The sequence below is a fragment of the Dromaius novaehollandiae genome, chromosome 1, assembly GCF_036370855.1.
Source record: "Dromaius novaehollandiae isolate bDroNov1 chromosome 1, bDroNov1.hap1, whole genome shotgun sequence".
Taxonomy (NCBI): domain Eukaryota; kingdom Metazoa; phylum Chordata; class Aves; order Casuariiformes; family Dromaiidae; genus Dromaius; species Dromaius novaehollandiae.
Window position 1 is genome coordinate 53,419,603 of NC_088098.1, and position 13,335 is coordinate 53,432,937.

Here is a 13,335-nt window from a genome sequence, read left to right on the forward strand (position 1 = left end):
CCTGGGCACAGCCAGCAGCATGGGGGTGCCCCAGCCACCCCCCCCCCCAAGCTGTTTTGCAGCACTCCCAGCCGCAGGCAGGAATGCCAGGAATGCGAAATCCCAGCACGCTGCCCCCCCGCCCCGATGTGGGCCCACCGCTTCTCCGTCCCGTCGGCAAGAACAGGATATTCGCCCGAGCGGCACACACTCACACACGTCTTGTTATCAGGAAAAAACACTCAGTCAGCGTCTGGAATCGGCGCTGATTAACCGCGTGGCCACCGGGGCTTCCTCCGGGGCCGGGAGGGAGAGCGCCCCTTCGCCCAGCAGGGAAGAGGCTGCGCAGGAGGAAGCGTGTTGCCTCGGCCGCCGGCGCATCAAGGGCTGCACGCGAGCGACAGCGAACCCTGGCCAAATGGTGGCCTGGCAGTCCGGGGGCCCCCCTGCCCTGCCTCCTGCGGGATCCCCTGCATGGGACATCCCCGCGCTGCGGCCGGGGAGAGCCGAAATTCCCGGGGTGGCGCTCGAACCTCCCGGCGGTCTCCCCGCCTTGGCACAAAACTGGCTGGTGGCTCGTTGGGGTGTCCGGATAGGGCTCCCCCGCCTCTGCGTGCACCCCTCTGGTGGGCAGGATCCGGCTTCGCCGCCTGCATCATGGAGCAGCTCCACCAGGTCGAAACCGGGAGCAAACGGCACCGGTGCCTCCGTGGGAGTCGACGGCAGTGGGATAGCCGGAGACGGCCCTCCGGGGCTGCAGAGAGCCAGCCACAGCTGCCCCCGGAGCGGCTCCCCCCCGTTCGCCACCCTGAATCATATCAACACGTCTCATTTCCAGAACAGGCTCTGCAAATACGTCCTGTCTCAGGTAAACAGGATCTTGCTGCGCTGCCTGACCTTGTTTACCTCCCCGAAAGAATGCGATTGGAATTTTTTTTCTTTCTGCCGCTCGATGGGGGCCAGTGAGTCACTGCGCAGAAATGTGCACACTGACTCATGCCGCTCGCTCGCGCCCGCCGCCGCCGCTCGAGGCCGGCCGAGAAGCCCCCGGTGATGTAACCCGCGCGCCTCCGGGCCGCGCCGTCGTTGCTGGCGGCCGTCTCTGCCGCAGGAAGCCGGGCCTGGTGCTCGGGCAGCCCCGTGCGCCAAAAACACAGGAAGCGGGCTGAGAAATTGCCGTGAGCATTGTCAATGCCGAAAACACCAAACAAAACAAAAAGGACTTTGCTAGAACAATTGCCCCAAAGAAAAGGGAAAAAGAAAAAAGAAAAAAAAAGGAGGCTAATGGACCTGGCCCAAGGCCAGGACCCTTGTTTTCGTTTCCCAACACAATGCACGTTAAATAATACTTCCTTCTCGCAACAAGGCCCTTGTGGGCCTTCTTGTTTTTCCTCCTGTGCCGAGCGGGGGTCTGTCTGGGCTGATGGCTCCCGGCACGGGAACGTCATTTCTTCGGCACTGCTCCTGCTCCCCTCCCTGTAAATCAGCTATTCCCAGCTCTGCAGAGGAGCAAGGACGGCTTGGCACATGCGAGCCCAGGCGGTCCCCTTGCCACCCAGCACCTGCGCGGCTGCGCTGCCCGATACCCCTCGTCCTCAGCTTTCCTGCTGCAATGAGGGTTTCCTCAGTGTTTCTAATAGGCAGGCTATTATCTTTACAAGACAGCTGGAGGTCGCCGTGCCATCCCGGATGCGTCACAGGGCTTTGAGGCCAGGAAGACGGATGGGAAGATCATCAGTGAGGCCAATCCTAGCACTGGTGAAGACTTCTCTGCTCACGAGCGTATGGCCACAAACATGCTCTGGGCTTCACACAAGCTCTGGGCTCACTCGAGCTTCATCTACCGTGGCGGTAGATGGATCAAAGCAGGTTTTTCTCTCCTAATAGGCACTCAGCCAGTCCCTGTTATGTCACACCAAAAATTATAGGTAGGCATACAGTAAAAATACTAAAAAAGACTCCAGAACACAGCAGTCATGTGATATATGTTGATTGATTGCCAGATTAAATAAATCAGGGTAACAAAACAATATACATCATGCATGGGATGAACAGCTTCTTGCTCATGACTTTTCTGGCCAGGCTTCCAATTTAGGACAAGGGGAAACCCTATTACCTGCACCTTCGCTCTCCAGTCTTCAGTTCCCATTGGCTTGTGTTCAGCTTTCTTTTTACTGGGGTTTTGCTTCCAAATGAGGAATCCAAGTAAAACTGTTTTTGTTTATTCTAACTTCTTTCCTGATAAATTCTGCATCTGAGACACCATGCCTCTTGTTTGTTGGCCGTTTCAGTCAACAGTAATCAAGGGTTTGATCAGATCTACATCTCTCTGTATGAATATTATTGGGATTTCTGATTAAATAGCAGGTGAAAGAAAGAAAGAGGAAAAAATGCAGTACTTGACCTGCTTTTTTAAGCAAAATGGGGTCTTTTTTACACCAAATGGCATTACTTCAGCTGTGTACCTGCTCCCCCAAATTTCTCTTTTCTTATGTGAGGACACAGGCTATTGGCCAGCATGGACCCTTGAGCTGTTGTGGTCCAGTTGCTCTCAGGTGCTGCCAGCCATGTCGCAGCTCTGTTCCCAACACTGTCATACCAGAGGAGCAGCCCCAAGCTTGCCCACAAGGTTCAATACTCAGTCAATAGCATACACAGATGATGAGCTTTGTGTCCAGCACCAGAAAAGAGGGCAATACTCTGCACTGGAGTAGCAAATGGCAAGTACGAGTGGGCGTTTGACATACATGTCCACTGACACCCACTGACACTGCAAAATTTATCAGGAGAGAAGTTAGAATAAACAAAAACCATCATACTTGGATTGCTCAACAACAGAGACATTTAAATGTAGTCAGTTGGATGCCACTGACATTGTAATTTGGAAGCAAAAGTTGAGCAGACTAATTTGTTTCAAGGATTTGTTTTGTGCACTGACATTCCTGAGGCAATGCAGAAAGGCCAGATCTGCGGTTACACCTTCTTACATTGTCTGGGCTCAGATGTCAGGTGCTGCCCCGGGGCGATATGTTTGTGTCTTGGGCTATAAAAAACGTGTTGTGAAAGAGGCATCTTGTTGTCACTGTTTTGGTTTGTCCTTCCCCCACCCAGAAGCTAAACATGTTTCCTACTACAGTACATATACATGGTCAGTCACGTCAGCATTCAAGTCAGTATCTCCGATAGTGAAAGCCATTTTCTGAGCAGATGTTATTCATGCCAAAGGAGTTTTGGAGGTGGATTAGTGGGAAGTCTTTAGGGAGGAAATTGGAAGAGGGTTGTGATGCAGCATGCAGCCCTGCAGAAGGTTGTGCATTTGTACATCCCACGCACTTGCTTTGCTCTCCATGTGTACCCAAAACCGTCCACCCTTGGATGTAACTCCAATCACTGACCTGGGGAGAAAGCTTAGCTCCTTGGCCGACGGTGGGATTCATCTCACAGCAGACACCTAAACATTGGCTCTGAAGTCTCTCCCAGCTGTCTCAGCTCCCTCATTAGTTAACAGAGAGAGATGGGCATGTCCAGAAAGTGATTCAGTTCCCTGACTTAATTTTTTTCAGGTCAGGATGAATCATGCTGTGGCAGTGCCAAACTCCCTCCTTTGTCTGGAGAATGAGACAAGGGCTGCTAGTGTTTGCTTACTTTTTAGTCAGCCCAATTTAAGATGCTTCATTTTCAGCTGTCAAACAGCAAGCACAGTGAATCCCACCTCTGGAGAACAATGTACCAGTGTATGACAAGCAGCAGCAAGTCCAGGAACACAGCTCTTGTCTTGATTTATTCAACTATGATTAGTGCTAAAATTTGATCAGAGGAACCACTACCTCAGCAAAATCCAGATTGCTCAGCATGCAGAGCATGCCTCGTCATCTGGCAAAGTGACAAAGAATATGTCCCTCAGAGACCTTGGAACATATAGAAAAGAGGAGCACAGGCTGACAACTTGCTTCTGAGTATTGAGTTTTCCCTGGCTCTGGCAGGGCAATTGCTTTTGTGAGATGCCAGACCTTTGGCAATTCACCTTCTCTTGATAACACACATAAAAACCCAGGAGAGCCAAACCCAAATATTCAGCCCAAGTTACTGTATATATGTCTTCATGCCTTGTGGAAGCAACCAGCTTGACCAAGTTTGACACTACATCCTGTTCAGCCACCATGAACAGCTCTCAGGGGCTCTGAGAAGGGCCCTGCCAATGGATGTCCCGCCCATCAACACGAGCTTGGTGGAAACTTTGATCTAGCAAAATGTTTGCTGCTTGGCCTCTGCCACTGAGGGAGCAGGTGCTGGAGGTTGTTTGGCTAGCTGATTAAACAAATCTCAGCATTTCCTGCCAGATCAGATGAAGTCAAATTTTTCAGCAGCCTCGTCCCTACAAGTTCATCAGGCAGCATTCAGCAATTCAGCTAGAGGGCAGCTACAATGGCACGACTGGATGATTTGGATGGCTTAAGAAGTGCGATATATTCATCTTTGAGGCATGGAGCATAATTCTGGCATGAGCCCTAAGGCCAGCCGCATATTCAGCTTTGAAGGCCCCTAGGAAAACACTGAACAGCTGGGATATAGCAAGGGAGATTGCACAGTAGGATAGCCCAAGTTGTCTCAATACTTCTACTAATGTGCTCTTCAAACCATTTTAATGGTGATCCCAAATCAAGTGTGGAGTCTGATGGGTGGTGGGCTTGACTACTCAAGTGTGAGCCTGCTGAAAGCTGTATCAGAATCACACCAACTCACCAGACTGTCTTATTTTCAAGGTAGCCATCAAAATGACCACTTACTGTAGCAACCTGTCATGGTCAGGCCTGCTTTTTGACTGGTGGAAATGTGCTATCTGGCCTGGGATAAGTTCCTCCTTACCTGGCAATACCTCTGTTTGCTCCCATACTTGAACCTCATTTGTGGTTGCTCTGTTCATCATAAGGGCTCTTGAAATCAACGGCGAAGTCCGGGAAGATCCCAGTTCGATTACAGAGGCATGCACACATCTGTAATTTGGAAGCTGCCAGGCTGATCTGCATTACAGAAAGTGGGAACCTATCGCTCGTTCGGTGATCTCTGAGTGAAGAAGTTAGGTGAGCATTTTTAAGAGGTGAGGTAAGACACTGCCCCATTTGTTTGGTATGTTCCACCTCTCTCCAGCAAAGTCTAAACCACCTGCAGATGATGCCAAAACTACACTGAAACTACTGCTCAAGTGAAGTTTAGATCATTAATATTAAAATTCAAGATTCAAAGTGCTGGAGTGATGGAATCACAGCATTCATAGAATAGCATTGTGCTAGGGTAGTCTGTGGCTGTACAGGTAGGATACCTTGAATCCAGTCTTCTGTTTGGGTCATAAGCTTTCCTGCAGAAGACAGAGCATCCAGGGGAACACAAGGTTAACTTCGATCTGCTGCTGCTGTCATCTTCTGTGAACAGAGATATCTGAGATATATTTTTATGTACGTCATTCAATACGTGGCCTTATAATGTCCTCATTACCACTTCTTTTATCTATTCCCCTTTATCAGACTATGCACTCACACCATCACTACCTATGGTCAGGTGGAGCTGCAGCAGGCTACTTTGGGATGAGGCCTTTTGTTAAGTGGGGCAGTGAAAGACTGGCAAAACTAAGTCTCTGACATGTGGTAGTGCCTATATCAACTGTGGGAATGGGAACACAACTGGGATTTGCTGGTGTGGGAAAAGAGATCACACCCTTGCTGGTGGATTAATGCTCCACTTCTACTGGAGTTTTATGTCAGGTGCACATATGTATTGACTGTTTTATGGTGACATCTATAATGCCAATTGTCTATTTTCCCTCCTGTTTAAATTATTTAAATGTTTATTCTACAGCATACTTTTATCGATTGGCAGCCTTCCTGGCATGGACTTGCAGGTGTTATGACAGTTGACTCTAAAGAATACTAAATCTTTTCAGAGTTTTAATTGCCCATTTGACCAAATCATATCAAGAACCATCTTTCTGCAAGATTTTGCAAGTTTACAGCAGTTTATCTGTCAACCAGACTAAATGAACAGATTCTGTCAAAAACAAACCTAACTACGCTGGAACTGCAGATACTTCCTAGGAAAACTTTATGAAACTCAGTCTAACCCTGTAAAATTTTGGGTGGGAAGCATAACTGCATACTGAGAAAAAAACAGGAACGTACACTCCATTTTAAGCCCATTACAGAAAGCAATTACTTACACAGTCACGAGGACCCAAAGCTAGTATCATTCTCTAGATAGTAACTGCTGTATCTAGTACTGCTCAGCACTGTGCATAAATAGAAGTAGGCAGAAATCTATCCAGACAAAAGCCAAGATTTCTTCTGATGTCATTCAGGCACCCAGACGCGGCTCTTGAGCTGCAAATGTCCCATCAGCCTGACCACATTCCAACACCGACACCTCTACCAGAGCTCCCTACCTCAGCCCTTTTCTCCCAGACACCTGCAGTTATCTTTGAAGCAGGGATGTGGCAAGCGTTTCCCAGAGACATGTTCGGACGCAGAGGGAAAAGCTGAGAGATGGATTCTATCTGTCAACTTGCAATGAAATACAATAATACCTTCCCCCCCCCAAAAAAAGAAAGTATAATTTTTTAGCTTAAAAAAGTGTTTGGCTGAATCCCTAGACCAGCTGCTTCCTACATAAATAAGAGGCATGCACAGTGTACAGAAAAGAATATTTGACATTCCTAATCAATTAGATAAGGGGAAAAACAGTCCATTTTCCCGTTCAAAATAAAATTATCGTGGTTACTTCAGATTTCAAGGACATTTATCTTCCAGTTTCAGACAGGGGAGCACTGAGTAGGCTGCAGGTTGCTGACCCGGGGCTGGGGATCGGCTAAGCTGCCAGCTGGGACGGAAGAGCCTGGCCCCAGCTCTAGCAGGGGTGCTGCAACTGGAATAGCCGTGGCAGTTGCCAGCGAAGGCAGGTGTGCCTCAGTAGAGTTGCGAATACGTATGTTTGTGAGGACTGAGTCAGGCCTGGAATAACTGGCAGCACTGGAGGAAGAGAGTTAAAGCACTTCAGCCAAAATATACAAGGGAAGCACTCCCAGATCTTGCCAGTGCTCTCCCTGGCGTTGAAAACTTGTATAAACATTTACCCAGAAAAATGCCAAGGAAATCAAGGTGAGGAAGTAGGTGTGTGTGTGTGGGGGGTGGTTAGCAGAACAAAGGCACCTTCCCTACCCCAGTTCAGCTCAGGAGGTTTTGGTGGAAAAGGAGCAATCCCAGATGTGTTGGGTATCTTCTACTCAAAAGCACAGCAGGCTCCAGCCTCGGGTCCAAAGGCCCCCACTATGGCCCCGTGGCAGAGGTGGGAGGCAGAGATGCAGCGGCATAGTGCAGAGACCGCCACCTCTAAGAGCACATTGCTCCCTCTGGGTCTCCAGGAGCCCATGAGGCCCCTCTGTAGGCTGTCTGAGAGAAGACATTTCCCAGCGCTGCAGGGGAACCTGGCTCTGGTGTCGCATGGTTCAGGGGAAAGGAGCAGTCCCACAGCACTGCCCTTCACGCTGCCTTTGTACAGCTAAGGACCGAGAGCAGGTGGAGCCTAAGTCATCTGCACTGGTTTTACCTCAAGCTGTGCGGTCCCTCCAAGGCAATTATTGGAGACTTCAGGCCCAGCAGGCCGCACAGGAAGTCTTGATTGCTGCTGCTTTGCTTTTGCAATAGCAGCTCCGTGTCATTCCAGGACTGTCAGGACAGCATGTTTCCCCAGAAAAACATATGCAAATAGGTCAAGGAAGCCTCTGAGCCTCCAAACCACAGCCCAGACCTTGAGGAGCCCTCTAGAGATTGCACTCGCCCATGAAATCATGGGCCTATAGTGCCACCTAATGAACAGCTGCTATTCTGGGTCCAACATGATGCAGAGAGAAGGGAACCTGCAGGCCTCGGTTGTACCTGTTATACCCCCTGCAGCAGGATGCCTCATGCAACGGGAATTGCAGGTTTGTCTGCAGGGCTCCTCTGTCCCCCCACCTCTGATCCTATATGGGTTGAGGTCTGTGGTGAAGAACTGCTTTGACCTAGAGATTTGTTCTTTAATGGTTTTGGCCTTATGGCATTTATCCTGACACGTAGGCCTCAGTGGGAGGCAACCAGGGAAGCTGGTTGTTACCACTCTGCCTCCAAGTGATGCATGCTTCAAGTGAGCTCTTTCCCGAGGAAGCACTGCATGCAAGACACATATCAGTGTGTGCAGGGAAAACAGGCAAAGGCGGTTGCTAAGGTTTCATTAGAGCATTTCACTCCTCTCTCATGCCTTTCATCCATCTCCCAATGTTTTAAAAAATCACTTATTCAATCCTTATGACACAGCCATTAGATAGCAGATAATACTATTCCTGTTGCAGGGACAAGGAAATGAAGCCACAAAGCAGCTTTTTGCCAAGCCCTAAGACACAAGGCAAGTCAACAGTCAACAGCAGTACTGAGAATAACCCCCTTCCTCTGCATCACCCCCTGGAAATGCTGCTTCCAAGGGATAGGGCAGAGAGTTGACACAACGCACAGTGCTGCAACCTGCATCCTCCTCCTGGTACGTGCTGGCTTGCTCCCTGTCCTCCACCAGGACTCTCCGGAGACACAAGCTGCAAACCGTCATTTTTCCAAAGGCAGAGGTTGAGCTTCGTTAGATTAGTGAGAACAGTGGTCAGGTCATGAGGATTAGGAAAGGCTCTAAAGAGCCAAAAGGACATGACCTCAGAAAGAAACCAGCCAGTCCTCAGGTTTTTCCATTGGAAATCATCTAAGAGAAAGAAAACAAATGCTCTACATGAAGTGTAATTGTGGCACTGGTAGCAACCACTGCCTTTCCAGACCCAGGGAGCAAGACGGATAGCGAGGTGCCTCTAAGGACTGCATTCAGGCTTCTGGCCTCTGCTGATATAAGGAGCAGAGTCAGGCATCCAAAGGGCAAATCATGAAACCACCACCCGGGACAGGAGGCTGCCCAGAGCCAGCAGGCAGAAAAAGTTTCAGAGCTCCCCTCCTTCCCTGCAGCTTAGGGGGTAGTACCTGAGCATTTCTCCCTTTCCTCCATCTACCTCCTCCTTCATCTTCCAGGGTCAGGCACCCAACAGAGCAGAGTCTTCTCTTCCAAAGGCTCTACGCAGTGCGTGGCATGTGTGTAGCATGGTAGCTGTGCAGTCAGAGCCTTCTCCCAGAAAGCAGGAGGTCTGAGCTAAGTATTCTCCTCAGCCTAGAAGTACTGAAACCTGTCCTTTTCACCACCGCAGTTTGCTCTACCCAGGAAATTATAGGCTAGCAGGAAGCTGGAAGCATCCAGGCAGGGATGGAAGATTTGTGGGGCCAAAGCAGATTCAGGAAGGAGGAACCCTGTCAGCCTGGTAGTCTGGGCACTCAGCAGAGATTGAGAGATTTGATTACCTGCTCTGCTCCCAGTTATTTTTATTTTTACCTAGCAATTGTCTAATGTAAAATTCAGAGCCAGCCCAGGGAGCAGGGAACTTCACCTAAGCTGTAATCCTCCATAGCAATCAAATAGCAACTGCACTCGTGATTGTAGCCTTACCACTGTGGTACCTGAGAGACACTGGTGTGCCATAGTGTGGTGTAGTGTGCTGTGACATGGCATGGCATGGCATGGCAGGACTATGGACTAAGAGCACTTCTTAGCTTCTGCATCCCACGGGCACACCTCAGATGCATCCTGCCTTCAAGGTTGGGTCTGTGCCTCTGGCACCAAAATAGGTGACCTGAATACAAATGCCAATCAAGTCAAGCCTTCCAAAAAACCAAAATTTTCTGGGTGCTTTGAGCATGAAGAAACTTAGCATTGCAACTCTGGCCCCTTCACAGTGGAAGAACTGGAGACATGCAAATAGTGCTATGTGAAAAGGAGTGGTTTTAGGGCTGGACGTGCTGTAGGCAGGAGGTGCCAGAAGGCAGGCAAATGGCAGGGACCCCTGCTGCCACAAGAGCCTCGTGCATGAAGGTGGACTCTTTGCAAGTTTTAAGCAGCTGAACAGCTGAAGATGTTTCTATAGAGTGTGTGGGCACTAAGGCTTTTTGAAGACTTATAATTTGTCCAGATAGAGGCAGACTTTCCTTAAAACAACAAAATTCATTAAAATTAATTGAAACAACAGAAATCAAATTCACTGAAACCACAAAAATATATATATTTTAAAAGCACTTATTTTCCCTCGCCAACCCACACTTCAGATCAAGGCTTCAGAGCACAGAAAATCCTGCTACAGCTTTCCAGAGAGAAAGTTATCAAAACGGTGTACTTTGTGTACCAAACCTGTGTACTTTGGTCTTGCTCTTACACAGAAGTACTGAGCATTCAAAGTGGTCCAGAGAAAACAGCATGGCTTTCTAGCCAAGTGTTTGTCTTGGAAAGTAGAGATCTGCATTTCAGCACCTTCGTGAGGAACCATTTATGTATTTCACATGACTTGGGGACTGCATAAAATGTACACACGCTCTAGGAACAGAGGCTGGGACACAGATCTCCTTTTGTTCAGGCAAATAACTGTGAAGCTGAGATGTGTCACATGGCTACTTATTCCCTGGCTCAGTCAACTTCTAATTTGTCTTGCACCAAGCAAGGCATCTTCAATGGGTGAATATGTGCCCCCCCTTACTCCTGAGACAGATAATAACCTGGTGCTGAGGGTAGTCTCTGAGAAGATGGGATTTCACAACCCCACAGACAGAAGAGGGATTGAACCTTGATCACTAGCATTGCTGGCTGTGTGCTGTAACTGTTGAGCTATCTTTAACAGGCAACAAAACACCACATCCTCTTTCAGTGGCATTTTCAAAGAAAAACAGTAACTGCTACATTCTGCACTGATCCAGTGCCAGGACCCAGCTGAGCTCTTCAAGGAAGACCGGGAAGAAACTCCTAACGAGTAGTTCCCAGTCACACCTAGCCATAAGCCAAGATACAGAGGAGAACTGAGTTGCCCGCCAAGCTGAAGTGACTCTAAGGGACAAGTGCCAGCTGCGTGGTGCTCTGAAGATCCCAGTTTTGGATTCAGTACTTATATTTAGGCGGTTCTCCAGGCATCTCAGGTCTGCATAAGGGAAGAGAAACTCTGGGTGCTCTCATCAGAACAGGATGAAAGGCTAACATAGAAAATTGTTACACATGCCTTGTAATGGGTAGAGAAACCCTATGCTGGCAAAAAGGGGTTAAGGGGCTATCCTGATGCCGGAAGTGAAATGAAATTGCACCAACAGAAGGTCTTTTTCTTCTTAGCAGATGCCAACCAGCACTCTCAGAGGTGAGCTAGGCTTAGGCCAAACAATCTTCTGCCTACCCTCTAGGACTAGCTTCCAAGCCTTCCTTGGCCAATGCAATGGGACTTTCATGTCTGTTTTGCTTTTGTGTCTTGTGTACAGGTGGCTCTCTTCACTGTAACCCCCGGAGGCAGAACATTGCTTTGCCCTGAGGCTGTGGCTAGCAGGTCATCCAATGTTGGGAAATGCCTGTGCTTGGTGAGGGTCAGAGCCAAGGTGAGGAATGCATGGCAAAAGTGCCGCTTTAAATACATCATTCCCTGGCTCCTGTCACGAGGGCTCTGGGTAAGCCAAGGAGCCACCAAACTAGCTGCAGAGGACAGCTGCATTCTTTCCATGGGCTTTCAAAAACTGTGGTGTTAAAAATACCAGTCAAGATGGTCCAGCTATTGAGGGCAGTTTTTCTTGTGTCCTTGGGCTTTATTGCACTGAAAGACAGCACATCCCACCTGGGCCTTGCCGTGCTTCCAGCCGACTCCACTTGCTGAGCTAGCTAATGGCTCTGGCTGGGCTGGTTCCCTAGGCCAGGGCAGCACTGACCTTGACAATTTGCTGACATGCTTTGATGTGTATCACTGTCTTTTATTTTGTAATGTGTTTTGAGGATGCGCACCAAAATCATGATCTGCATATAAAATAGACCTGTAGGTGCAGAGCAGCATGAAGAGTGCCATCTACTGACAATTAAACATATAGCACCACACAGACACGGGCAAGTTCAACAATAAAATCACGCATTGCAAACGGCATCAACAGTGCTGCTTTTCACGGCTGCCAGTTCCTGTGACATTATGGAATCATGGCAGCATCGTGATACCAGGCTGCCAAATCTTGTTTCTTCTGCAAGGTCATTTCTTGGAGCTCCATCAGACAGCATTTCTTCAGGGAGGTGCTTGGTTGTTTTGAAGCTGTGCTGATCTTTGCTGCAGTCTTCCGGGGGAAAAAAATGCTTGGCAAGATTAGGCTTTGTAGAATATAAATGACCATTAATAAATTTTTAGTATTAATGTAAGTGCCTGCATCAACGGCAAGCTGGATCATTTAATCAGACTAGTAGCAATTAAAATGGTAATTTTTCTGTACTAGATTCTGCTTGCAATTTTTGCTCAAGTAAAACTCTTTGAAGTTAATTGGAAATCTGATTAACGGCTCCTGGATCTGGGTCTCTGAATTTGTACTAAGGAAGGTTCAATATTTGCTTTGGCTTTTTGCACATTGAGTTCACTGCTATATATTAGTGCAACTGCACAATTAGACATAACAAGACTATCTCCCATAAAGATTTCTGTAATCTAGTTCTTGAAATACTTTTAAAAAGGTCTTTTATCACAGAATGGCTTTTAAAATACTGCTGAAACAGGCTTGAAGATCTGAAAAACTTAATTGCTTAAATTGTTTGTCTTAATTATTTCTAGTCCCTGTAAGTGGCTTTGTTACATTCACTCACTAGTAATTCAAAAGTTTAGATGGGGTGGAAGGAGAGAGATGTTCTTGCTCTTTGCTATTAAGAGTTCAGCTTCTGGATGTCAAGTCAGAAAAACTACTCACATTATAACCATTATTAGAATGAAGAGTAACTGTGGTGTAACAGCTTTAAAAATTAACATTTTTGTCTGAATAAGACCTCTGTGAAATACAGAAATGACCAGACTATTGTTAGATACGTAATAGCATTTTCCGAAAAATGAAATAAGCTACAAACATTACCTAAGGGCACTTAAAAAGCAGATGATCATTCTCTTTCAAATAGCCCTTAATTATAGAGCTATATTTCACTGAAGTCAGTATAACTAACTGCATGTGAGAATAACAGCTACTGGAATGAATGAGGACTGCAGGACCAGCTTCTATACTGCCGGAAATATTTCCCAGCAAACAAGGAATATAAATTTTTGTCATGTCTTGGAATTTGCCTGGAACTTTGCTGAATGCTGATGTCATCTTGTGGCCAGAATTTATCAGACGTCCTTCTAGGCAAAAGAGTGCTGTTTTTTAAAAGCTGTGACATAACTGATTCAAATAACTTCTTAAACTTAATTTTGGTCAATTGTGGAGGTGAGAA